A 26,509-nucleotide genomic window follows, 5' to 3' on the forward strand; every position below is an offset into this window, starting at 1 on the left:
CAGCAGATTAGAATGAAATTGGTTATTAAGGAAAATGTGTACTTGTGCTGTTAAGAGCTCAGACATGGTCTATTATATTAATGCTACTTCAATCATCAGTTCCTGTGCATATTCTTATAAAATCTAAAATAATAATATGCTTCTATATCAACTTACACACAAAAGCTTCTACGTACCTTGTGATAAGCTGCATTATTGTGCAGATGATATCTATACAAATAATTTAATACTTAAATTGATATAACCCCCCTGCTTCAGAAATAAAACTTTTGTTCCCAGCAGACTTCTTTCTCAATAGAGCTACATGCCTCAAGAAACAACTCGTCAGTAGGGAGAATGCTCTGGAGAAATAATATGGAACCTTCCTCATGGCCTTCCTAAATGCAGTTCTTTTGATCCAAATTGATGCCAACTACCGACTCCTCCAACAAAGAAGATACAGATGAAACCTATGTGGAACAGATCACTGAAATACCGGTGGGGTTTTTTTTTTCCTCTTTGCTTCAGGAGAATGGCAAGTGGCAGAAGACTGACAAGTGTTTGCCTTCCTATGATGTTTAAAGAAAGTGCATTCAAGTCTGAGAAGAGTACTTAAAAAATGTATTCCTGTACATGAAACAGATCTGTATCAGAACAACATCACTAACAGTTTTGGATTACTTTAGAAGCACACAAAAGCAAATGTCAGAAAGAGCTCTGAATAGGTCTAATAAAAATAATTTTGGGAGGATGCGCGTATCTATGAAATGCAAAGTATAGCCCACATGTCCTGTGTTCCACAAATTTGACTTCAGGATATGGAAAGTGGTTATACACAAGATAAGAGTCACCACCTGCCAGCCGTTGCTCTGTCTGGCTGAGACAGCTAAGTCATTGCTCCTTCACTGGTCAGATACATGAGGATGAACTAGTTCTGCCTTCTATAAATCCAACTAGGTACGAAAATCACATGCTGGTACACAAGATAGTGATGAAGTCTAACACAAACCTGAAACAGACAGTCTCGAGAAGATGTTTATTTGCTTTTTTGTTTTAACTGAAATATGCATTTTCCTAAGGGAAAAAACCCCACCCCTTCCTAGTTCAAGCACTCCACATCAAAACCAAGTCATACTGCTTTAGATATTACAGTTGTCAGTCTCCCATTTTTGAACACACTGTGCACAAGCTAAGGAAGCCAGGTGGCTCCTGTGGCAACTCAAGATACTACAGAAAGGAACATTCAACAATTAACAATGAATTAGCTCTCGACACTGTTGTATGAAAGAAATGGAGCTCTGACAGCTTTGGAACATCTGTGAATAAAGGAGACAGCTGGCCGCAAGGTGTTCCACTAAGCCATCATAAAATATGTCAGTAATACTCAGAAAATGTTTCTCCTTTCTCTCACCCAACTTCATATTTAGTGCTTTCGGCAAAATATGTTCAAACAAGAAGAGTTTCCATACTATTATTTATTACCTATCTTCACTCATCTGTTATCAACTTGAAGACAGCTAGAGATTTTTTTCTGGGGTGAAAGTGCTACTATGATGGGTTCTATTCCTAAGGACTGCTGAAAGAAATTTATGAAATGTCTTAATTCTGCCATTTTATTTAGAGAACTATAGATTAAAATTGAGAGTGGGATATTTTTCTTTTTTTGGCCCCAAATAAACAAACACAGACTCTTCTCGTCTTGCTCCCCAAACCTACTCCCAGAGCCACCATTATATTAAAAATGAGCCGAGCTGACTTATGTATGAATAACACCACAGCAAGAGTCATAACTATCATCAGCTCAGCTCCAGCCTGATGACCTCCAATTCCAGTCTGCACTGCCCTCCAAACCCCTGAGTAACAAAGATACCAAGCGATGGAATATGAAGTGGTGGAAATGGACAGTATTATCACGCCACACTCCACGCTGCTAGAGCTGATGCCTAACAGTACGTCGGATTCCAGCTCATTTCAGAGGACTGAGAGGACTGTGCTTTTTAAGAAACATTTCTAAGTACTCAATTCTCCTTCCCATCAGCATCACAATGTAATTTAGAGATGGCTTTACAGGCATTTCTTACCTTAACATCTGAATGTCTTTTAAATGAACCACACGATACACGAGCGAGCACTGTGCCCTCACAGCAAATAGACAAACAGCGCACTGGGCTGCATCAGGCAGAGCATCCCCAGCAGGCTGGGGGAGGCGATCCTTCCCCTCTGCTCAGCGCTCATGAGACACATCCTGACTCAGTGATACACTTACATTGTCTTAGAATACTTACTTTTAGGGTAGTTCTGTTTTAATCATTATGAATGTTAAATTTAAATCACTCATGTTAACTCAAATTTAATCTGAGAATTATTCTAGTCACTGATTTATATGTTAAACCTTTACATTAAAAATTGAGAGCCAGAAAAAAAATCTCAATATGGATTTTTGAGTAATTGAAGACACACACAAATAAGCAGAAAGTGGGCTTTCCCCCCCTATTTTTAAACACAGATTCACAAGTAGCAAGATTTTACTAGAAAATTAATCCGCATTTTCAGCTTTCCAGCATCACCAGAATGGCACAAAGGAGTTGAAACAGTATTGCTGTATCATTTCAGAAGTGTGTGTTATAAGAATAAACTGAAATAAAACAAAAAGGAGGCCAGTTTTCACACAGCTGTACTTTCAGGGCCCCTGCACTTCCCTGCTTTAATTCCTACAGCACTGTCAGCAGGACAAAGGAGTCAGCATCAGCCACTCTTCCCAGTGCCAGTGCCCAAGCCAAAATGCAGGTGGAAATATTCAAATAGCCCAGTGAAAATACCGACCTGTGAATACAACGCGACGCATAACCCATCATACTACTCTCCCTCTTACTATTCAGTCTTGGCAGCCCACAGACTAAAGGCATACAAATGCAGTGTAAGGGATGGAAGGAAGGTAGTTAACTCAGAGACTCTAATGAACCACATTTAGAAGTGCTGCCTGTAGCCTATGTACACCCAGAGGGCACATTAAATTGCCAATGGCTTATTTAAAATCTACTTTTGTCAAGCTCAGCCTTTGTGCAAAATTCTTCCTTTTACTTCACAAGATTTTTTTTTTTAATTTAAATCTTTTAATCTTTACGCAATGTAACTTTTAATATCTGCAACATATTTGATCTAAATATGATTGAATCGGGACAGATGGGTGCTAATAAGCCCATTTACTGTACATGCAAAACCCAGCGACTGGAGCTGGTTAGAAGTTTTCCAACTTTTCCCCTTGCCAAATGCAACTCTATCAGTATTAAAAGATTCCCTGCAAATATCTCAGCTGCCCCGAGAGCTGCAGCAGAAGCCTGGTCCCCCGCCACCCCCCACTGAGGCCAGCAGGCTGGTCTGGTGCTCACGCTCCTTGTCGCAGGAGGGCAATTCTGTTCTGCTGTTCCATCTCCGATCTAAACACGTGCACTGCTGCACACTCTTGTACACAATTAGTAGCGAAGCTTCCAGTGCGGAGGATGCCACTAGAGGGCTCACACATGATTACAGAGACATCACATCATTTCCATGCATTACAGAAATTCACAGAATCTGCATGATTCCATTACTCAAATTCTTTTAAACACAGGAAAACACTGCTTCCAAATAATTTATTGGGCCACAGTTTAACTGAAATAATAGCCTGAAAATGGTCATCCATCAGTTATGTAGCTAGAACATCAAGTCAGCAGAGGGTATCTGTATCTTCCATCAAAACCAAACAGTTACAGACCGTGCTTTCTGGGCAATACAATTCACCATTAAATACAGGTCAGTCAATGGCGTACTATGTAATGTAATACTATAATGACATACCATAGGCAGCCTTACACACTCAGTGGTGACTTAATCTTGGTTGGTTTGTTTTTTGTTTTTTTAAAAGCAGGTTTTATTGGAATGTTTATATTCAGTAATTACAAATGTGAGAGGTGCTGTCTCTGAATCACTTCATTAAGTGAGAACCATACAGAACTCCATTCCGCAACACAGGGATCCCATCCCATGCTGTGCTCCTGACTGTGGTAAGAGCGGATGGTATGAAGTCCCATGGCAGGCCAGGCCTTAATTGCCCAGCACCATCAGTTTTCCACTTCAGAGGCCAACACCCAAAACAACTGCCGCAGTGGAGTAACTGCTAGGACTAACGCTGTACTTCTCTCTTGGGCAGAACTAGAGAGGAGATCTAGCTAAACAGGAGTCAACACGAAGCAGAAGAAATATATTATGTATGCACTAGATACACACAACGCATTTACATTCTTGTCCACATTAAACTGTGCTCCAAGCCAGCAAAAGTGATGGGAATGAAATCTATCTATCTATTATTAAAGGAATTAAGTTGAAAATATTTTGACACCAAGTGATAGACTCAAACAAGCATTTAATTTTACAGCTAAACACCAATACTATACATTTTAGACAAAAATATTCATTGACAATGTATACTATTTGACTTAAAAAATCAACTAAATAAAAATTAACACAACAGTGTGCAAACAAAATTAACAGTCTATAGCAGATGAATCCTCTATTGCACCTGTCCTCCACTGTGCAAAAGAACATCAGCCTGCCACTGATTATTTCTTTTTGACATGATTTATCGCCTACTATTCTTTAAACTTGATAAAGCAAATTAATCTTTGATTGCAGGAGCCACTGGAGGTTGTCATTAGTCATGTAGTTTGGTGAGGCTGCATGTGTTTCATTTACCAGTCACAAAGAAATGAAAGCCCAGCAGCCATCACTGGCTGCTTCAACTGTTTTCCTGATCCACCCAGGAGAAAAGATAACAGAATTCAGTACGTGGGATTTTAAGCAGCTACTCTAGAACTGACCCACATAAACAGAACAGAGTATTTGCTTTTCCAGAAAGAATGCTGATGCCCTAAAATTTATGTTCCTAGGGAGAAAATAATTGGTAATGAACAACAATTTGATCCAATTAACATGTATTTCAAGCTAGCAGTCTACTGAGTTGTATGTATAACATAATTTTATGTATTAAAAAACCAAAAATTGAATCCTTAATTGTGCTCATATAGAAGACACATTGGGAAAATCTGATCAAGTCTTAACAAACATGCACAGACTGAAAAACAGCCTTCAATTAATGCTGGACCGTCCACATCAGACCCCTCAGCTCCCCTGTTCCAGCGGATTGTGAGCACGGTTACAAAGACAGCAGAATATTGTCACTCACCGGATTGGGAAGAGTCACTCTGGACCGAACACAACTCTTTTGGCAAAAGCGGCTGGGGCTGAGGCTGCTTGCCATGGCCAGGCAGTGCCTGCAGCATGCCCAGGCAGCCTGGGCAGCCCCTGTGCCACCGGCAGGGCTCCGCTCCCCAGCTTGGGTCACCACAAGGAAACCCTGTACAACCCTACCTAGGCAGGTATTTCCCTGGAAAAGGTCAGGAATTATTTCAGTGAAAATCATCCTGGAAGAAAGAGTTGTCCACACAAGAGGCACTGTTCCAACCCGAAAGGTAACGTACGCTGGGTAATCCTGTCTGAAAGTACAAAGCTGTGGCAAGCATGCACGAAGGGCCACGGGTTGCAAATCGGGATTATTAAATGACACTTGTCAAAACAAAGAGTTTCAGATACCGTATGGACACAGTTATAATAACGACAACATTCCTGTATTAGGTAGCATTATAGCACAGTATGTATATGTTAAAAAATTGTTCAGCTCATTTATTTATGTATCACTATATTTAACACAGAACTCAAATTATCTAGGGTCTTTTCAGCTTCTATTATAACAGCAAGTTCTACATTTTAAAGAAGTTTATTACCTAATAACACACAAAACTTGCCACTTTTGAAACCAGAATTTTGATGTATAACCCCAAACAATTACGGGGCTATGTTGTCCACCTTCCTTAAATTATGTATTTAGAAAAAAATAGCGTGATGTGCTAGGAAGATTACAGAACCAGGAAAACAAAGGAACATGATCAAACAACTTGGGGTGCTCCTGAAATTTAGTGTTGCCATTATTCTTCGTATCAACACTTTATTACTGAAACTTCGTATGTTGAAAAAACCCCACTCCTGAGCTTTTCTCCTATCTCTACCGGCAGCTTCAAAGTTAAAGATTTACAAACTCGTGGGGTGCCTCCTTTTGATGCATCACTGTAATTTTTTCATTTTTAAACTGAGTAATTTGCAAGTGTTTATACAAAACCTACATTTTGCTACTAGAGATGAGATTTGTATTCCAGAATTAATAGTAACACATACAGACAAGTACTGCAGGAAACATTCTCAAAAATATTGCCACAGGATTCTCTGCAGATGTTTGAGTAAGCAGAATAAAAAGAAACAGTCATTTAACTGTGAATTATAGTTTCCTATATAAAAATGCATTTTTAAAAGGTGAAAACCTCGATGTTCAGTAGACGTTCTGTTTTTCTTCCTTAGTTGCACAGATAATTCTATGTTTATTTAACAGAAATGCAAGTACAATAACTTACTATTCATATATAAATACACACTTACTGTTTGGCTCCATTGAGAAGCTATAAATTTCATCTATTGAACATTAGCTAAAAAATTACATGTGTTTATCATCTGGATTATTCTCAGATTAATAGAGATAAATGACAAAACATAATCAGCACCAACTCTGCAACTTAATCATTGCATCTGAGCTATAGGAAACACTTAATTACTCTCATTTACTAGGTGCAATCTAATGAGAAGACATTAGCCAAATGAAAAGAATGCAGTACAAACAAACAAAATAGTTATACCATCATTAAAAAGAAACTCTGACAGTGCAGGTGACAGCATATGCAGGATAAATTACCATAATGTCCTAAATGCTGAGCTGTCAGCATGCTAATGCAGTGATCAGATACCCTGGGAATCTCAGCACTATAGCTGTCAGAAACAGGTATCATAAATCACCTTGCTCTACTGTACTGCTCATTATCACAGCTCTCTTATACATGTTTCTCAGCACAATTCAGTGCAGACAGGAAAGAAAGTCACCCTCCTGCACACCAACACACGGTGGCTTGCAGCATCCCTCAGAACCGGCGGCGAACACTTCACTCAAGCCTACGTGCTGGAGCCCCCCGGACCCACCCCCGCCTGCGGACGCACTGTCACAGCAAGAGACTAAACCCCCTATTACAGGTTCTTGCCTTTTGCTCAGAACAAGCCAAACCCACCAAACCCCAGTGATGGAAAGGGTATTTTCTCCCAGTTATAAAGCCACTTCTTCTACATTAAGATCACGACTTGCACGTATCTGTATCTTGGAATCTTTAAAGGACTACACAAATCAGGAAACAACCGTGCTGGAATCACACACCCAAGCAGGCAGGTATGTCAGTTCTGCCTGCATGCACTCCCCCTGTGTGCCAGCTATATGAGTATAGGAAAAAGCATGCTCATTTTCTTACAAAAATATACTTTTCCCCTCCAGTACCTCACTGGAAATATAATGAAAGAATGAAATCAGGAAGCATAAAGGTATGTGTTTATGTATCCCACAGACAGTCCTACATTTAATGCTGGGTAAGACATCCATCCATCCAGGCTAGGGGACAGCTAAAGAACATCCTAAAGGAGACCCAATGTTCACTAGGAGAGGTGAAAAAAAAAAAAAAAGAAAAAAACCAAAAGAAGATACACAGTACCTTGAGCTATCGATACCTGAGCATATGTAGGTTAAAATATGCTTCAGGATCTTTCCTTTTTTACTCAGAGAGATGGGCAGATGAGACACATTCGTGGCTTGAGCCGCAGATCACGAGAGCTGACTTCCTGAGGCAGGAGCTGACTGCGTGGTGTGGGAAGCATGGGGGGGCATGACACAGTATCACCCTTAACCTCAGACACCATTACAGCACATGCAAACAGAAGGCAGTAATAGGAGAACTTATTGCCACCTTGCACCTAGTGTCTCGTACCTTTGATAGCAGCAGATTCAGAGGGGAAAAAAATTAAGTCCTTCTATACACCTTTGGAAGACATGCAGGTACCGTACCACCACTAGAAAGCAGAGCTCGTGAGCAGGGGAACTTGCATGGTCAGTCAAAATCTTCTCACTGATAAGGGTTTTATCTGATCTCCAGAAGCAATGAACCCTCAAATATTACCTACGATTATCCTAAGTTTTGTTTAGGTTATACTAAGTTTGTGTTCCTCTAAATGTGCCCCAAAGCCAGGTCTGCTACCAGAAGGGGACAAGTGACAAACACTGAACTCTCTCTTGTGGATTTTCTACAGCTATCTTCTACAACAGAGCACAATTTTTGTAACCGCGCTAGTAAGTATACTACAGATATCTTCAGAATTATGACTTAGGATTGAAAAGTCCATTGTGAAGGAACAAATGAACAAAAAATACGTAGTGCAGAGTTCTAAGTGAATGCATGCACATCCCCACTCCCATGTTGTGAAGCATCAAGAGTTGGGCGGTAGCAAGCCCCGTTCTGTTGGGGTTTGTACAGTTCCCGGCACAGGAACGCCCACATGAGCTGTGGATGAAGCCCCCTGGCCATACAGGATTACAGGTAGAGAGCAAATTCTTATTCACATAGAAGCTTGAGTTGAAGGTTTTGGGTTGGTTTTTGGTTGTTTTTTTTTTTTTCTTTCCCTTTAATTGGATAATGCCACTTTTGATCAAAAGTTTGCTTCAGATTGTTTTACACAACACAAAACAGTATCTGCCACAGATTTTTGGACACAAGGATTTCTGTTGTGGTTTTTTTCTTTTTTTTTTTTTTTTTTTTTTTTATACCAGTAGTGGCACAGTGCTGAAAATCAGTGAAAAAGGAGCGGAATAATACTTTTGTTTTTCACTTGACCTTTCAGATTTCCTATGCTGAGCCCAATAAGCATTCATTAAACTTTGAGAACTGTAAAGTTTCAGATACCTGTGGGTGGGTCCAATTGAGAGTTCTTATATAGACACACATTCATCTTCTCTCACCTTTTGAGAATCGAAGTCTTAAGTGATAGAAACGCTAGCGAAAATGCAGCAAGTTTGAAAGATGAAACTATTTGATCTGTAACAGAGCAACCATAAATCACCCTCAGATTGAGGGAAGAAATGAACTTTAAGGGCCTGAAATGATAAATCTGAGAATTAAAGAATTTTTAGGTTCCCAAATGCAAGAGAAGCAATCCTATTATGAAGCAATCTGATTTTCAGGTGTGTTAAACTCCTGCTGATTTCCATGGCATTAATAATGCTCAATGCTTCAGAAAATTAGGCCAATGGGCGTTTCCACTCATGTATCTTAAATATCATAGCAGAAGCTTGATACAGTTCCGATAGGGAAGCCTAGTTTGTATTTTATACATTTATACTTGTGGGGAAAACTCTTCCCCTTTCCTAATTGAGATGGGTGGGGGAAGCACAGTAAGAAATCCTGTTTAATCCAAGATTTTGAACTTGGGTCTGCACAAGCTAAAAAAAGAAACTGACAGGTTTTTGTTTGCATAATACAGATATCACCTATGCGCAAATGTGTTTGAGAGGAATAATTATAACATTTGAGAGGGATTATATTTATAAATATAAATTTTAACACTGTATCTTATACTATCATTCAAGCAACTCTCATAATGTCTTTTAATAAATATATTACAAAGTCATTCATTTACCAGAAAGACAGGAGAAGACAGAGAAAGGAATGACAGGGAAAGAAATCTCCCCTCAACACACTTAAAGCCCAACAGTTGCGCAAGATCATCATGTGCTCACAGGCTTAATGGGTTTGCTTTAAAAAATAAAACAAACCAACCCCCCTGAATTTACCATTATCATCTCATTCCCATCACATCCCTTCATTTGCCCCAGAAATCCTGCACTGCCCTATACAAACTGTAATCCTCTTCTAAACAACAAAGAAGACAGAGCTGAAGTTGGAAAAATAACACTCAGAGCGGGCAGTGAACTTTTGTGGAGTTGACAGAGTATGAAAATTTACATCATTAGATCCTGACTGAAAAAAATTTAAAATATTTTCTGTTTGTTTGGTTTAGTTTAGGTAAAAACTTCAGTTACTTGAATTTTATAGTGCAGTTTTCCCTATGTTCTACACAGGAATCAGTAATTTCTTTAAAGAGAATTAAACAGAAGGGTTTTTTCCCCTGAATCTAAGAGGTATACAGAAAGAAATATAACATTTTGAAATCACATACCATGGATGGACTACTCTTAAACAAAGTTCATACTATTTTTTAAATGAGACTGTTTAAATTGTGGGCTGGTAAAAAAATCCCAACTTTATAAGGCTCCTTTCTTGTGAGGACAAATGTTCTCCTAAAGGCCCCTTGCTTGTTTGCTGATGGACGGCCTTAATTAATAATAAGACCCGAATATTTTTAAACCAGTTAACAAATCCATACTTACAGATAATGAAGGAAAAAGATTAAGGGACATTAAAAAAAAAATACTACTCATGCATGGATGGGTATTATTAGGCAAAACCAGTAATATGTGAAAGACTGAAAGTATGTTACAAGTCCTCTCAAGAAAAGAACATTTATTGCCTTTTGAAGATGACATATTCTAGTAATTCTATGTTTATTTGTTTAAGTGGGTTTTAAAATCAAATTTTCAGTACTAACAAGAGAAAAGAGCAAATAGGAATTATTGAAGCGCATGCTAAAAATCTATGTATTATGGATATGTAATAGGATTTTTTTCTCTATCATAAGATATTGCATGGGTGGACAGATAAATTACTGTCTATATTCAGAGAATAATAATGAAAAACTACTCTTAAAGGGAAATTCTTCCAGATCTGCAAAACACTGGTGACAGGAGCAACCAACCTAAGAAAAAGCAGTCACTCCATGACTAATAGCTTTATTCATTTTTATGATGAATGAAGTATATTACAAGGAAAACAAATGTTAAAAGTTTGCTTAAAAAAACCTCTGCAAATTCATACAGTACCATACAACAATAAAAAATTAACTCTAACTAGAATATCATTTGCTCTGGATATCACAAAATAAGTAACTATAAACCAGCACCATTGAGTACTAACAGAAACAAATATTCTAATTCAGTTTATTACAGGACAATTATTGGACTCATAGGATAATAACCTCAAATATTGTTTTAAATTCATGATTTTGTTTAAAAGCTACAACAAATACATGGACTCTAAGTCCTTAAAGTATGTAAAACTAGTTTTCCACAGATTGAAGCTTAAGCATTTGCAACATGGATCAAAACATTCACATTAAAATCTCAAAACATTGATAAAATTAATTTTTAAAAGTGTGGATTTCTCTTTATAAAACATTTCCTAATTCAAATTTGTAACAGATTTATCTGAGCCCTCTTAATGACATACAGTACTGCCTTCTGTGTATAATGCACTTTAATAAGGCGATATTAAAGCTATGAATTAGGTATTATTTATATTTATTTTTTAATGAATTGTAAGTACTTTTGTTCCTTTCTGAGGAAATGAGCAAATTATAATGTCTTTCTCTTCATAAGAAAGCCTCTTTGGGCAACTATCAATTGAGTGTGACTGTAATTGATAACCTAAGCTGATTTTACATTCTGTTACAAATCCAGGTTCAAAAGGTTAATTATGGCCCGGCCACAGCTCATCCGGAAACATGAAGCTGCTTGCTGTATGCCTGTTTAATGAAGATGTACTGCATGTATTACAGCAGCTCGCTGACAAACGAGCCGGACCTCCACCAGCACTGCAGCAGGCATTAACATCCACTCTGTCAGCTTAACTGTCAACCTCATCGTTTACAACCCTGTCACTTTTTCATTCAGAAAATATATTGCCCCGTTTGTCCTTTCAGATAACTTTTGCTTCGCTTTTTTTTTTTTTTCTCCACTCTGTTAAATCCAGGGATCAATCACAGTGTGTCAATCCAAAATGTGTTGCCAATTAACAGCCAACAATATTAAGATAAGGAGGGATCAACACTGTGATACTTTTTCAGTCACCTGCCTCTGTGACACTGAATTGAACCGTGCCCCAAAGGAGTCTGTGTGCCTTTGAATGATGCGCATGCAAAATGCGTCATTTTAAAGACATCTGGAAATTACCAGAACAAACCATTTATAAAGCGAGTGACAACGTAACAAGCATCACATGCCAAATGAATAGCTAAATTATTTCATCCAGAAGATCGGCAAAAGTAAGACCCTCTTCAAGACTCCAAACATAGAACACGGTTTCTAGTGCAGAAGAAAAGGGACTTACAATTTACCAAGTATCTGAGATGACAGAGCAGAAATACTGCCGAGGCCAAAGATCCCACCGAGCACGACAGCAACGGCCCCAAACCCCATGGGCCCAGCTGCACACCCCATCCCACCACCCAGCGCAAGCAGCACGCAGAAATGCGCTGCAGGCGCACAGTGGGTTTTCTCAGTCTGTCTTTCCTCACAAACCAAAGAGGAGGCAATACAGTCATCGCATGGAGATCCTCAGCATCACTATTGCCTCTTGGGGTGCACTGCAGAACAGGTAAAAGGATTTTCAAACCTAACCTGATTTATATGACGGAGCACAGATCAATAAAATCCTCTTTTGACCTACTGTATTGTACGCCTTATGCAAAAGGTGATCATTGACAGCAGCTCAGAAAATAAAATAGGCAGGGAAAAATGCCAGCCAGTTGCATTTTTCCAGCTAACTCAATGAGCACGTTCCACCTGGGGAACCACGCCGACCTTCTGCAGAAGTCCTACCTTCTTTTTCCCTCCAACCTGCTGAAAAGCTTTGAGTTACAAAATTTCACTTTCAGACAGAAAAGGAGACAAAAATCTCGTTAGTTATATTCTATATCCATAGATTCACAAGTATTAAGGCAAGATTTTAAAAAGGAAACCTAAAATTAACTTCTATACGATTCAATCATATTAAAGAATGGTTGAGGTACATAAAGAGATCTAAAATGTAGAGGGGACCTTGTGGATGCTGAGTACAGTTTCTTACCAATACAGACAACCACGTCACTTAATCCTTTTATAAATCACTCAAAACTTCATTTTAAAATCTGTTAATAATTTTCCCTCTGTAACTCCCCCTCTGGGAGGTTGTTCTGGAACCTCGGTCTTTGGATGACTAGAAACCATTTCTGAATCTCTAGCCAAAGGTTATTGATAGCCAGATCCATTTGTTCCTGTGCCAACAGCGTCCTTAGTTTAAAAAGCCCTTTTCCCTCCCCAGCACTTTCAGCCGGGTCCCTGCCCTTCCCCCCCGGGTATTTCTGGCGATCAGTCGCCCTTGCTCAGCACCCACGGGCAGGGCTCACCAAAGCAGCCGGAAAAGGTCTCCATCTCATGGTCACGGCATTTCTGCACATCCATTCTGCTCTGAATGAATCTCAAACAGATGCAACTGCAGTTACGACAGAATCGCTGACATTCCATAGCAAGGTGGTTAACGTTCAGGCATTTTTTTATTTCATATTTGCAACAGGACAGAAAGTCTCAGCTAAAAGATTGCTGTACCTCCGGTGCTGAGTAATTAAGCCACTAGAACACAATCTTTTGTCATCATCTCACCATGCCACTATTATAAAGATAAGCCAAATAAAAATCCTGAACCTCCAGGCCAAAGGATGTGAATATTTTTAAAATCACATAATCTTCATAAATGGATGTAAAAAGGAAAAAAAAAATAAATCGAGGAAAATAAAGTTTGCAACTTGCTACTAAGGCATTCAATGGTTGATCAACACATGGAAAGCTTATTTATCTTTAGTAAAACTACATGAAATCATAAAAAAAAAAGGCTAGTAAAGAAAATCCATATGCAACATTAACATAATACAGATATTAAAATGCTGAAAGTGTAAGATGCTGAAAGGTTGAAAAACATTAAGCTTGCTATCCAGGGAAAACCTCCAAATCAGTCCAGACTTCTGGCTGTGAAAGAGTCAGGATGTCCCTGGACCAGAGTCAAGTACCCATGCCTTTCTTCTTAAAATAATGAAAAAGAACTAAAGGCAAAACTTCAGCCTGTCATCACAGAGCCACAATTCCCTGAATATATATGTCTACTAAAAAGTAAGCAAAAATTATCTACTAAACAAGGGCAAATCTGGGACATGATCAGCTAAAGTACTTAAGCTAAAGAGCTGGCATATGTATATTTCCCTTTTCTAAGCTTCTTTGCTGGCTGTTATTTATTAAAAACGAATATTTATATTGAAAGACATCAAAGTAATCTGTAAGTAAGACTCCAGTCCTGCAACATCACTGCCGTTTCTGTTAGTTTAGAGATTAGTTTTACGTTAAATGAAAGCAAGACTACCTACTGCCATCAAAACCTACACAGTGGAGCACACACAGGGAAATCAGCAGCACTGTCTGATAAGAATATTTTTCCTTATCTTCCATGCACTGTTCTCAAACTGTGTACCCTGCAATGTGTTCCCTGGCTAACGGGACAACACGAACACTCACTGTACATACACACAGGCACCCTTCAAGCAGGTAACTAATCCCCCAGATTGCAGGCCTACAGCTGTGCTTAAAACGAGCACAGGCTTCAGCAGTTTGCTGACGGAGGTCAGATTTCTCATCACCCTGCAGGAACGCTCCGTTCATCTGCTCCGGCTACATCACAGCTCCACCACTACGCAACGCCAGGAAAAGCAGAGAGCTAAACGCAATGCGGGCAGAGCCAGGCTGCTTCGCGAGATGCGAGAAGGAACTGCTTTAAATGTTTTTCGCCACTCTGGACTCAATATGGCTAATCAATTGAGATAAAGTACTGAAAATATTCCATCAGCTTGTATGTAATAACTCCAGTTTAATAATCATTGAACACAGTTGTAGCCAAAGTACTGCAACCTTAAATCAAAGATCACTTCATATCAGGAGGTCTTAAGGGACGATTTTGTCTAAGAGTATGTGTGGCATGCTAAGATATTAGCATAAAACTACAGTCACTACAGTTATTTTCAATAGAAAAGGTTGTCTACAAATCAAAATTAAATCCCCTTCACTTTATTCAGAGTAAATGGCTGCATAAGGATGCAAACAAATTAACTGAAAGCCTGAAAGTCAAGTTCTCAATTACTATTTAACAGCAACTTTACTATATTTGAATATAATTTACTGTATACTTAGCTGTTTTAAAATGGAATCCAATACTGTATAATAAAAACCCAACTAGCACAACCAATGATTTATGATGATGCAAATGTATGAATAATTGGGTCTGAATAGTGCTGTTTGTGGATATATCGCTAAATACTGTACCATCCTAGTGCCTAATAAATCATTCATGAAAAGCGAAACTATACAATTTGTTGTGCAACTGCTCAAAACCTGCACCGTTTCTAAATGACTGCTGATGCAATGACTTTAGAACAGCTTTTATTCTCAGTTATTAAAAGAAGTTGAGAACTCTCACTTAAATAAAGCTATTTCTATCGACATGGGAAAAACAGCTAAAACTGGAAAAGTTATAAACAGCAGCCATTACAATGACAGAATAAAGACGTGTTCATCAGTTTAAATATTATCAAATACACCTAAAATTATTGTGCTGACCCACACCATCCATTAATTAGCACTGTTACAAAGCAGCGTCACACTTCTATGTGTAAAAACACAAAACATCTGCATTATTAGAGAGAGACATATATAACATCATCTTTATAATAATGATGAAGTGTTCTATGCAGAGTGTTCTATTTGCAGCGGTGATTCATTGTGCTAGGGGAAAAAAATGCTGACACTTTGAGAAGATATTTTCCCGTAAAAGGTTGAAGTCCTTAAGCAGCAAAAAACACCAACGTCCATCATCTTTAAACTCTATTGATTTCTGGTGAAGATTTAAAAGGCTGTTTACTTATTTCCCATCATTTCTGTCAGAGCTGTAACAGTTCTCTTCCCACTGAATAAACCTCTCATGATCCTCTTGGTGATTAAGGTCAGACAAAATGTCAAACTCCTAATGCTAAGTGCTTTCACATTAAAAATTAATACCAAATCACCAAGTAAAATCCAAACAAGAAGTCAGACATGTAAACAGTACACAACAAGGGTAATACTGACCATTACAAAAAAGAGCTATAATGCATACATGAAAAAACATTTGGCAACAGGTAAGAGCACATTCTTTCACTTTTGCATCTTTAACCCCCTTTCTTATTTTAGACTTATTGTACTATGTTTGACACAATCCTTTTAAAAATCCTTTTTCCATTAAAGCTTGCAGTCGTCCCCTCTATTTACTCCCAAATGCTATTTACTGTATGACTGAAGTATTACAAGGATTGTTCTTATTTTATTTTGAACTTCATCCACGAAGCAAGTATTATTTTTACAGCTGCTGCTGAATACAAAGCCAGTATACGGGTTCCAAAAGGCATCCAAAGGACCCCCTACAACAAAACCAAGTTAATTGCTAATTATCGATTTGGTATTTTAAGACTAGAAACCACTGTATCCTCGAATATGAATACACAAGTATCCTTGAATACATACATGAACAGAGGAACACAGAACACAGCCTCAAAAGAGGCTTCTCGTGGCTTTTTATCCAGACTGCTGCTACTTCAGGCAACCCGACCATATTACTTCATTCATAAACTCATCAAGTTCAATCCTAAAACTAATTACTTTCTTCAACCTTTTAAACAGTTACTCGTATCCTGAGGAAAAGCATGAAGCCAACATGTGTAGAGCCAAACTTCCAGGATGATTGGAAGCCTGCAAGTAACCATATAATAAACTGTGAAGGTAAATCTTAAATCAAAGACGGCCAAGGGTGAAAAGACTAGTTTTTTATAATTAACTGTGAGTTTATTTAAGCATGTAACTTTAAAATTTTGGTCTGGCCTGCCAATCTAGCTACAAAAGATTGCTCTGGTTTAGAATACATCAACACCATATATGAGATATTCAGAGGCGTTAGGATGAGAAAGATTCCCTTCATATGCAGTGGGTTCTACACGACAAAACCGAAGCAGTTTTTGCTACTGTAGCGTGGCCTGTGAGCTGCCAGGGACCGTCCAGTCTTGTCTCTGAGTGTGTTGCTCAGTGCGTCTCCTTCCCAGCACCAGTACGGGGCTGTTCGGGATCTGTGCTGGGAACAGCGCTGTTAGCACAGGGGTGTCTTCCTTAGCGCTGAGCAGCGCTCACACAGAGCCAAAGCTGCTTCTGCTCCCCACAGCCACCCCAGCAGCGAGTGGGGGGGGGGGGCGGGCACCAGGAGCTGGGAGGGGGCACAGCCGGGACAGCTGACCCAAGGACTATTCCACACCGTATGGCATCATGGTCAGCAATAACACTGGGGGGGAGGTTGGCGGGGGAGTGCTGCTCAGGGATGGGCTGAGCATCGGTCAGTTGGTGGCAAAAAATTGTTTTAAATTGCATCACTTGTCTGCCTTGGGTTTTATTTCTCTCTCTCTGTTATTTTCCTTTTCATTACAATTTTTATTATTATTCTTACTATTACCATTATTATTTTGTTTCAATTATTAAACTGTTTTTATCTCAACCCATGAGTTCTCTTGTGTTTACCTTTCTAATTCTCTTCCCTCTTCCCACCTGCAGGGTGACCGAGCAGGTGACTGTGTGGTGCTCAGCTGCTGGCTGGGGTTCAACCGTAACACTGAGTTACTCTACCAAGCACTTACACAGTACTCCCAGTTTGTGGTGGAAATGGCTCAATTTCTTTATGCACACTTCCTACTTACATAACTATGCATGTATTTCATGCACCTGCCTAGAAATTGATGAAGGAAAATAAAGAACATTGCACATGGATTTGCAAAAGCAATATGGATTTGCTTAACTCTTAGAAGAATTAGCTCACTTATCAGCAAGAACAACTGATTTAAGACCAGCCCTTGCCAGAGCTGTGCTATGTATACCGATAAACCACCTAATGCTGCCTGCAATTTTCCTGTACTGACTGATAGGAGGTATGACAGGATGTCATATTGGAGAAAAAGAAGGATGATTCTGTGATAGGCTTTAATATCAAGCTAGGAATGTTAATAAAATGCAATTGGTTTTCACCACAGATCATTAAAAATCACAAAGCATAATAAACCCCAAGTTGTCGCTCTTCTAATTAATAACCAACTAGTTAGCTTTTGAAACTAAAATAACTACATAGGGAATTATAACGTTATGTGCCAATTTTTTCTTTTTTGAGTTCCAGCTTGCTCCCACAAGACTCTGATGAGGAAAGAGATGTCCATGAAGGGTCACAATCCCTGACTGTAAAATACAACATTAAAACCACCGGTTCACACACTTTGATTAGCAGCCAGGAAAACAAGGATAGATTATTAGATATGCTTATGGCCTGGCAGTGGTATAACAAAAAAATGGACAATGCAGAGAACCCATAAGATCTGCATTAGTTCTGCGATATATTTAACAAAGAATTATGCGCTCCCATAAAATACTCCTTGCGAAGCACAATGAGGACCGCAACTCAGTTTCAGCTACAGAGTTTCAACACACCCTTTTACCTATCAGAATAAAAAAACCAAACAACCCACCCTAAAACAATAAAAATAAAAATCACCATTATTTTGCTATACATTATGGATGGCATGTTAGCTGTGACACCACAGAACATGAAATTTTGTACATGGTTATTTAGCAATACACAGTATAGCTGGATAACATACAGATTAAAAATATTCAGCCTATATCACACTTCAAGGATTTGTCAGTCAGTGAAACGCGCTTATTCAGAATACTGAAGATGGTAATCAACAGTGTATAACCTGAGTTAAGTATATTACACACCTCTTCACTAAACTTGAAAACTCAATCTACAAATTGTATTTTCACTTGCTTAAACATTGTAAGATACAAGTTTAATATAATCTTAACACATTTTTCATGTTTTTCATGTTTTATCTTAAATATTTTAGATATTTCAAGATCACTTCCTATATTAACATGTATACTGTAATATTTCTTAAATATTCATTTCAGACATCAGCACCTAAATGCTTTGGGAAAAACCTTCCATTTCTGATCCAAGTACATTTTTTTCTGTGATTTATACTTGTTCTCTTTTTTATTAAAAATAACTAACTAACCTGGATCTTAAAGGCTTTCGCAAAATCAAAGAATCTTTTTTTCCTCCCTGCGGCACAAGTTTGTGATAGGGGTTTTTTTGTTGGTATATTTTTTTAAATAAAATTAAAGGAGTAAAATTAAGGAGTAAAATTGCTTAATTAAATAATGATTTCTATAGGAACATGTTATCGTTTACTACAGAAAAGATATTATTGCTAAGAATCTTTAAAATTACAAATATTAGTTGGAACTACTATAAAATCTTGCTACACTTTCTTCCATGATGTCATTGCCTTCCACGATTGGCTCGTATATTGGTTATGATCCCTATCGCAGGCTCATTTGATTTTATTTGTAAACCAGTGAGTGTTAAATACAAATGTACAAATTATCTGCAGCACAAAGATGACCTCCTTCCCCTCCAACCAAGATACCCTCAACATACAGAGATGCTTTCTGGCTCTCCTTCCATTCCTGTTTGTGTAAAGGTACTGGCTGGACAAGGAAGAGCCAAGGACACTTCAAGGCAGTGTTACATACTAGGAAGAACCGGTCTTAAAAGGCTTCCAGTTAATTTAGTCTAAGTAATTTCCTCTTTCTTTAAAAAAATAGATTTTTTTTCAAAACACCTGTAGAACATTTACAAAATTTTAATATAAAATGTACATGAGAGGGCTGTTGTTTGAAGCTGACCTCACAGTCCAGCAGTCAGGGTGCCCACTTCACAGGTAAAAGACGCAGACCTGACCCCCTCAAGCTTACCACAAATGAAACAGCAGTCTAACACTCCCTGGGAGAAATACTCTAGCTGCTTACCCGTTATATACAAAAAGGGAGGTACAGACCAGGCTGCGAGGTTGTGGAAGAAATTCATATTACGAGGATAGTGCAGAAGAAGTATCTGGCAAGGATGGGCCAAGAGTCTGAACTGCAACCTTAATTTTTACACTACATGCTCATCATGAAAATAAAACTGTCACCCTGCAAGACACCCTATTTCTTTTGTTTTCTTAGAGAGATTTGTTGTCTTGGAGTCCTTGAAGCTTGTAAGTCTCACGCTGCGGCAGGCTGTGAAGACTTCTCATCTTTTTGGCAAGACCGAAGCCCCCGGTTAAGTTTTCCAACAAGAGACTTAATGGTCCAGCATGACAGGTCAACCTAGCCCAGTATTTTCTGCAGAATGATGTTCACATATTCAAGAATCTGACATTTGGATTTGATTCAGTGGCCACAAGGTCCCTCTACTGCACTGTTGAGTCACAGCAGGCAGTATGCCCATGGGGATACTAGGAACAAAGTTTAGTGCATCTTAATTAGCACATACCTGATGTTGATACTATAAAGAAATCAAGCCAACCCAAAATTTAAAAAGCTGTAATGGTGAATTTTTTTGCAAAGCCAGAGGAAGAAATTCTGTTGATCTAAGTAGAAAAGCAAGGTTTAGTTTTGGACCTCCAAAATTAGCACAGAATTCCTGTGGTTCCTAGAGCCTGAGAAATTCTGCCATCAACGAGGAGATGTGCCATGTAACAAGAGCTCCCAAAATCCTGAAGTGAAAATGCTGGCTCAACCCCAAGGTAAAACTGTGAGACTCTCACTGACTTTAATGAGATTTAACTAATAAAGGTGGATACATAGGTAGTGCCCAGGGACTTGCTAGACTTTACTTTTAAAGTTCATTTTCATCCATCTACAATACTCCAAAGAGACTATTGTATATTCTCAATATTTTGCTCTCAAAATCCTCTTTGAGACTCACCGCGAGTCATGCTAGCGATGACTACACATCCACCTACTAAAGAACTATTCCTTAGATGGCTAGATAATCAGCAGATAAAGAAAAGTAAAGTAGCCATGTATCAGAAAGAATTCATGAGAATATGTTAATTGTTCATACCAAAGGTTTTGTTTGATACTGTTTCTGCTCCAAAGATATGCCTAAATTGCCATTTTGTAGCTGTTTTCTGTCACTCAAATAGATGAGACAGGACAGTCATCCTCATAGCAGAAATTTATGCACATAAATCTTTACTTTTCAATGGCTATACATAGACAAAACAAAAAAGATGTCCCTTATTTCCTAGCTGGATTTTCAGTTATCTGTAGTTTCCTATATTATCTAAAGAAAACTAATGCAACGGACTGTCAAAATGAAAACTTCATGTGTGAGGAGAAACAATAAACCAGATTAATTTCTGCTTTTATAAGCCTGAGATTAATCACAAAGGAATATAATTAAGAACACCTAAATTACTCTTCACTAATAATGTTTTACTTTCCACACTTACTCAGCTTCAAACAACAGCCCTCCCATGTACATTTTATATTAAAATTTTGTAAATATTCTACAGATGTTTTGAAAAAAAAAATTTATTTTTTTTTTTGTTAAGAAAGAGGAATTATTTAGACTAAATTAACTGGAAGGCTTTAAGACCAGTTCTTCCTAGTTTGAATGTGAAGATTTTAAGATACTAATGCAATTAAGCATAGGCTTAACCTTTGAAAACAGCAGAATTTACCGTATTTGTGGCTTATATTATACATGAATAATCTACTGATCTGGAAACTCAGGGAATTATGTTACTCAATGATTTACATTTAGTTTGACCCCATCTCTGAGGAAAAGGCGGCGATTTTTTCTGCTCTTGACAAACAGTCAAGAGCCTTGAACCATATCAGCTTTTCTGAAACTGTATTTTTCAGAAAAAAGTTATTCTTCCTCACATTTCAAAAATCTTTCTCTGCTAAGAATTTCTTCATTGCTCGAACATTTTGAAAATAGAAATGTGTTTTTTTCAGAGAAGAGTCCATTTATGAGTATTACGAAACTGCTGAAACTGTTTAAGTTATATATTCTAATTAGTTTGGCAGAGCTAATACAAATTATGTTTACAGACTAACAATAATAAAATTGAAGTACTAGTTAAATATCTAAAATAATTAAAGGAATCATTTTTAGCCTGGCATAATTAGCTAATTCACTTTACAAGCATTTATTAAAATGAATTCACATGTTATATTCCATAGGTAGTTACACAATAGCATTTATACAGGAAAAATATAATGAACCAAACTCTTTGTATCCAGCCCTCCACAATTAAAACGAAGACTCCCCAAGTAATATCAATCTAGGATAGACTAATTAAGTTTGGTTTGATAACCATTCATTTCTTCTATTGCCTTTGAGCAAATTGTTTATTAGAGAAAGTTATTTTACACAAATCAAATCAAACTGGGTAAACCATTATATTTGAGAGAAACCTTAGCCATCAGTCAATTAATCCATCATTTTCTCCAGACACTTTTGTTTAACAAGCAGATCATATTATCAACAATTTAGATATCCTATGATTCAATTATGACAGAAAATTTATTGACAGCTTCTATAATACTTTTGTGATGAATAAATATTAAATGTTCTCCACTTTTGATGAGCAAACCAAATGCAATCATGTGTTAAATCTAATAGTCAAACCCTGAGTGATAATTCCAAACAAAGTGTTTTATAAAAATAATTTAAAACAAATAATTTAAATTATTAAAAAAAACCCAAAGTACCTCACAATTTCTGAGAAACAAGCAAACAAGTTATTTGCTAGCTGACTAAATGAAAACACATATATATTACCAAATATGTATGAAGATATTTAACATAAATATCAATGGCTTCACATAGCATTCTATAGGACAAAAGGCATTATTATGTAAAAATAGTATTACCACAACATAAAGTTAGAGACCCTTTCTGCAACTACATGAAATAATTGCCTAAAAGTTAATACAATAAGATTCTCCAAACCTAATACGAAGATATTTGCTGTTAGGAATTACGTCTATTAAAAAAACAATTTGTGAGATGTTTATAATTACAGCTGTCTTAAACTCAGGAAAAGAATATTGCCTAACAAAGATTACTCCCAGAATATTCAAACCTCTTGACAGACATCTCTCTTTGAAGAAATAAGATACTGACTCATTTACAACTGAGCTAACCAATTCATGATGAAAGGACCAGAGGACAATGGAAAAGCTCTATCTAAACTAATGTCCATTAAAGAGATAACAGAATTAAGCAAACTTCTATCAATATATTAGAACATCATTACTACTTAAAAGTATTTTTCCTTGAGACAAGAAAGTTGCTTTTATAAGGAGGAGGACTGTAAGTAGGTTTACAGCTGCAAAGGAAAAGTACTGCAGCTGAATATCAGAGGTAAGCATCCACATAATGAAAACAGAGCACACACTTACTGTCTGTCATCCCAACAATAAAAACTGCTTAACAGTGAATAAAAGAGGTGTTCACGCGAACCTCAGACAAAAGCTCTTCTTCAGGTTTTCCAGGTCTAACACATTTCATTCACAAGAAGTAACCATGTTTTTGTACACAGAATCTGTATCAGCAATACACTGGGAACATTTCTTATCCGGGAATGCTCTTATTGCATATATCCTAGTTAAAAAGATCTTAAATACATGTTTATGGTCAAACATCTATAAAATACAACAAAACCATCATTTCCTCCTCTGTCCTTACCTCCTTCTATTTGCACTGGTATATAATAATGTCTTGTGGTTTACAGACATTGCCTCTACTTTCTTAAGAACCAAAATGATACTGCAAATTTATGCCAAATGGAAGCAAAAGAAAGGTCAAATGTACTTTATTAAAAAGCACGTATTTCCAAAACCCCTGGCAAAAGTGACTTCACATCAAGTCACTCGCCGCCTCTCAGTAATTGCGTACTTCACACTGACAGTTTCACTGGTACCTATTAAGAAGCTCAGAAGCTATCATGCAGAAATATAGAATATTATTACTTTATGTTCTGAAACTTGCATGTCAGGTACATAGCAGTACATTATCTTCCAGCAAATACACTGTTTTACGGAACTCAACAGGACTTTGCATGTACTTACAGGCTTTTACCTCCATATAAATACAAAAGTCCTGATGCATCAGTGCTGTAGCACACTTCACAGAAAATGGGCATCTCAAGAATTTTTGTGCAGCAATAGCTGCTCAGCTGTGAAGCATTTGACAGGAGGAACTGCAAAAGTTCTTTCAATGTAACTCCCAAATTCAGATTGGTTGTTTTAATTGGAAGCCCATAATTAAAATGACCAAGACAATTATGAATGAATGTATTTTGAAAATTCCTTTCTGACGGTTGCCTATGTGCCTGAAAATAGTAGTTCAATACAAATAAATAGTAAAGAATAATATCAACGTGTTTTTTCACAAGACTGCTTGCCAGCCAAGGCAGTCATGTCTACGGCAGCTCCCACTTGCTTTCCTGCATGGACACTAGCAATTATGCACTCAGGTCCAAAAGCCAGTCCTAAAAAGAAGAAACAGTAATATCTATGCAGCCATACAAATGGCAATGACAATGCAAGGAAGACAGAAAAAGGGCAGGATTACCTTTTCTGCAGTAGAGTGGTTTTATATCAACTTAAGCAGACCATGAAACTGTACTGTCAAACTTCATTAAGTGTGATTCCTGGAGCTGTGACATCTACATCGATTCCCCTTCCAACAGATCCTGTTTCTACCATAGGTGCATTTCAAGCACAAAATAAGCAGTTTAGTCAAATGAGACTACTCACCCGTACCCAGAGCTTGCTGCAGCGTAAGGCCCACTTATGTGTCTCACTGCAATTGTAAACATAGCCTCTTACTTCAGGATAGGTTTTTTTTTTCCCTTTGGTAAATATACCGTATCTACAAGATTAAACTTAAACCCGGACTGCTGCATGCGTGACAAGACGATTTAATGCAGAGTATGTCTGGCACCATTTCACTGGGTGCTGGAAATAAGTGAGCTTAGAAAGGGTAGACAGACAAGAAGTAAATGTGTATTTGGGCTACACATCTCAAAGACTTCTTTTACTAGTAATTTATTTTTTTAAACCAAAAAAAATAATTCAGATGGCTATTCATACAGTGAGAAAAACCAAGTAATAACATGAAGAATTATTTATGTTATAGAAAGCTCCAGGTAGCTGGCTCAGCAGATGAGAAGAACGAAGAAACTTCTGTGTGGACACAAATGTAGATTTCTCTCTGGAAGAAAGCATTGGGATAAAAGGACAAGGCTTTATTTTGGTAGCCTCTGAGATGTTTTAACAGCTCCTGTTACCTTTTCCAGCAATCTCTGCAGGGAGACAACCAAGCCCTAAGGAGTCTGCTCTCCCAACACCTCAGCATCCAACTGTTTACAACCCTTGCTCATGCAAATATTCAGCTACTCATAACTTCCAGAAGCAACATGTTTCTACCTTCCTAAAATGAGTTACCATGTTTTGATGTAATAGCCTAAAAATTCTACAAGGGCAGAATACTGGTGGAAGATGGTACAGACTAGAGCACAAATTGAGAAGGGCGTGAAGATTTGGATCCTTTTGAGTAGGCTAGTAAAAAGGATGTTACAACATCGCTGAAGAATGTCAACACCAAAACAGATCGTATGTCTTTTTCTCTTTCAGAACCTGTCTTTGAAATCTCAAGGTAACAAATATGAGTACAAAGAGAAGCTTCCCTCTCTGAATGTCTCATGGCCTGAAGGCTTAAATACCAGTCACCAGTAAATTGTGGTGGTAAAAGGCAGACTGAAATTAATTTTGCTTTTTGACCTTGTCACGCCAAGCCAGACAGATGAAAACACATCCATTTCCAGCCTAAAACACCTATTACAACCAATACTGCCCAAACTGGTTTTGTCACAGGTTAGCCACCAACAATCCCCAACAGGAGTTTTCAGGAAAAGCAGTGGGATACTTCGACCTTTAGGTCTCAGATGGCAACATTTTTCTGGTTAAAGTGAGGGAAGATAATTTTTTGCTGCAACCTGCCATCTGAGAGAGAGCAACCAAAGGAATACCAGTGCAAGACCTGGTTGTCCATGTCTGAAGTGTTATAAATGAGCACACACATGGACAGAGAGTCCAAGAGTGGAGAACCACATCCATGTTACAGTTGGGACAGTGCTGAATACAATTCCTTCATTGCAGTGATGATGGAAGAAGATTCTCCTAGAAAACAGCAATGATTTTCTGTATGAGATCAACAGTCATTATTGTGTAAGCAGATTAATAATCATTCCAGCTTACCAGAAAGTACAGAGCTAATCTTAATTTTTCACCTATCTTCAGTAAAGTATATCAACACTTTTGTAAAAAGAATATCCCAAAGATTATGTTCCTGCTCACAGCAAGAATATGGCTTAATGAACATGAAGATCCTAAAAGTAGTAAAGAAAATGCACTTGCATTTCAAGGGATATGCCTCCCACAGGACGGGCAGACAAAAACTGCTTTCAGTTGTGTTGTCAGTTCCGGAGAGGTGACCAAGCTGGAACACTTAATGATACGGAAGGCCAGAGGAACAATTGAAAGAATACATGGAGAAAAGCTTTGTTATAAAGAAGAACTTAAATAGAGCCAGGAGTATTTTGCCCTTGCACTCGCATGCATGCGGCGGAGATG

At 37.9% G+C, this 26,509-nt stretch overlaps 1 protein-coding gene across 1 annotated transcript in view; it reads right to left on the reverse strand.

Moving 5' to 3' along the window:
* The window catches only part of RANBP17 (RAN binding protein 17), a 160,933-nt gene that overhangs the window by 87,888 nt on the left and 46,536 nt on the right, over window positions 1–26,509 (reverse strand). The window lies entirely within an intron of this gene.

Source organism: Falco peregrinus, chromosome 8 (genome assembly GCF_023634155.1).
Source record: "Falco peregrinus isolate bFalPer1 chromosome 8, bFalPer1.pri, whole genome shotgun sequence".
Lineage (NCBI taxonomy): Eukaryota > Metazoa > Chordata > Aves > Falconiformes > Falconidae > Falco > Falco peregrinus.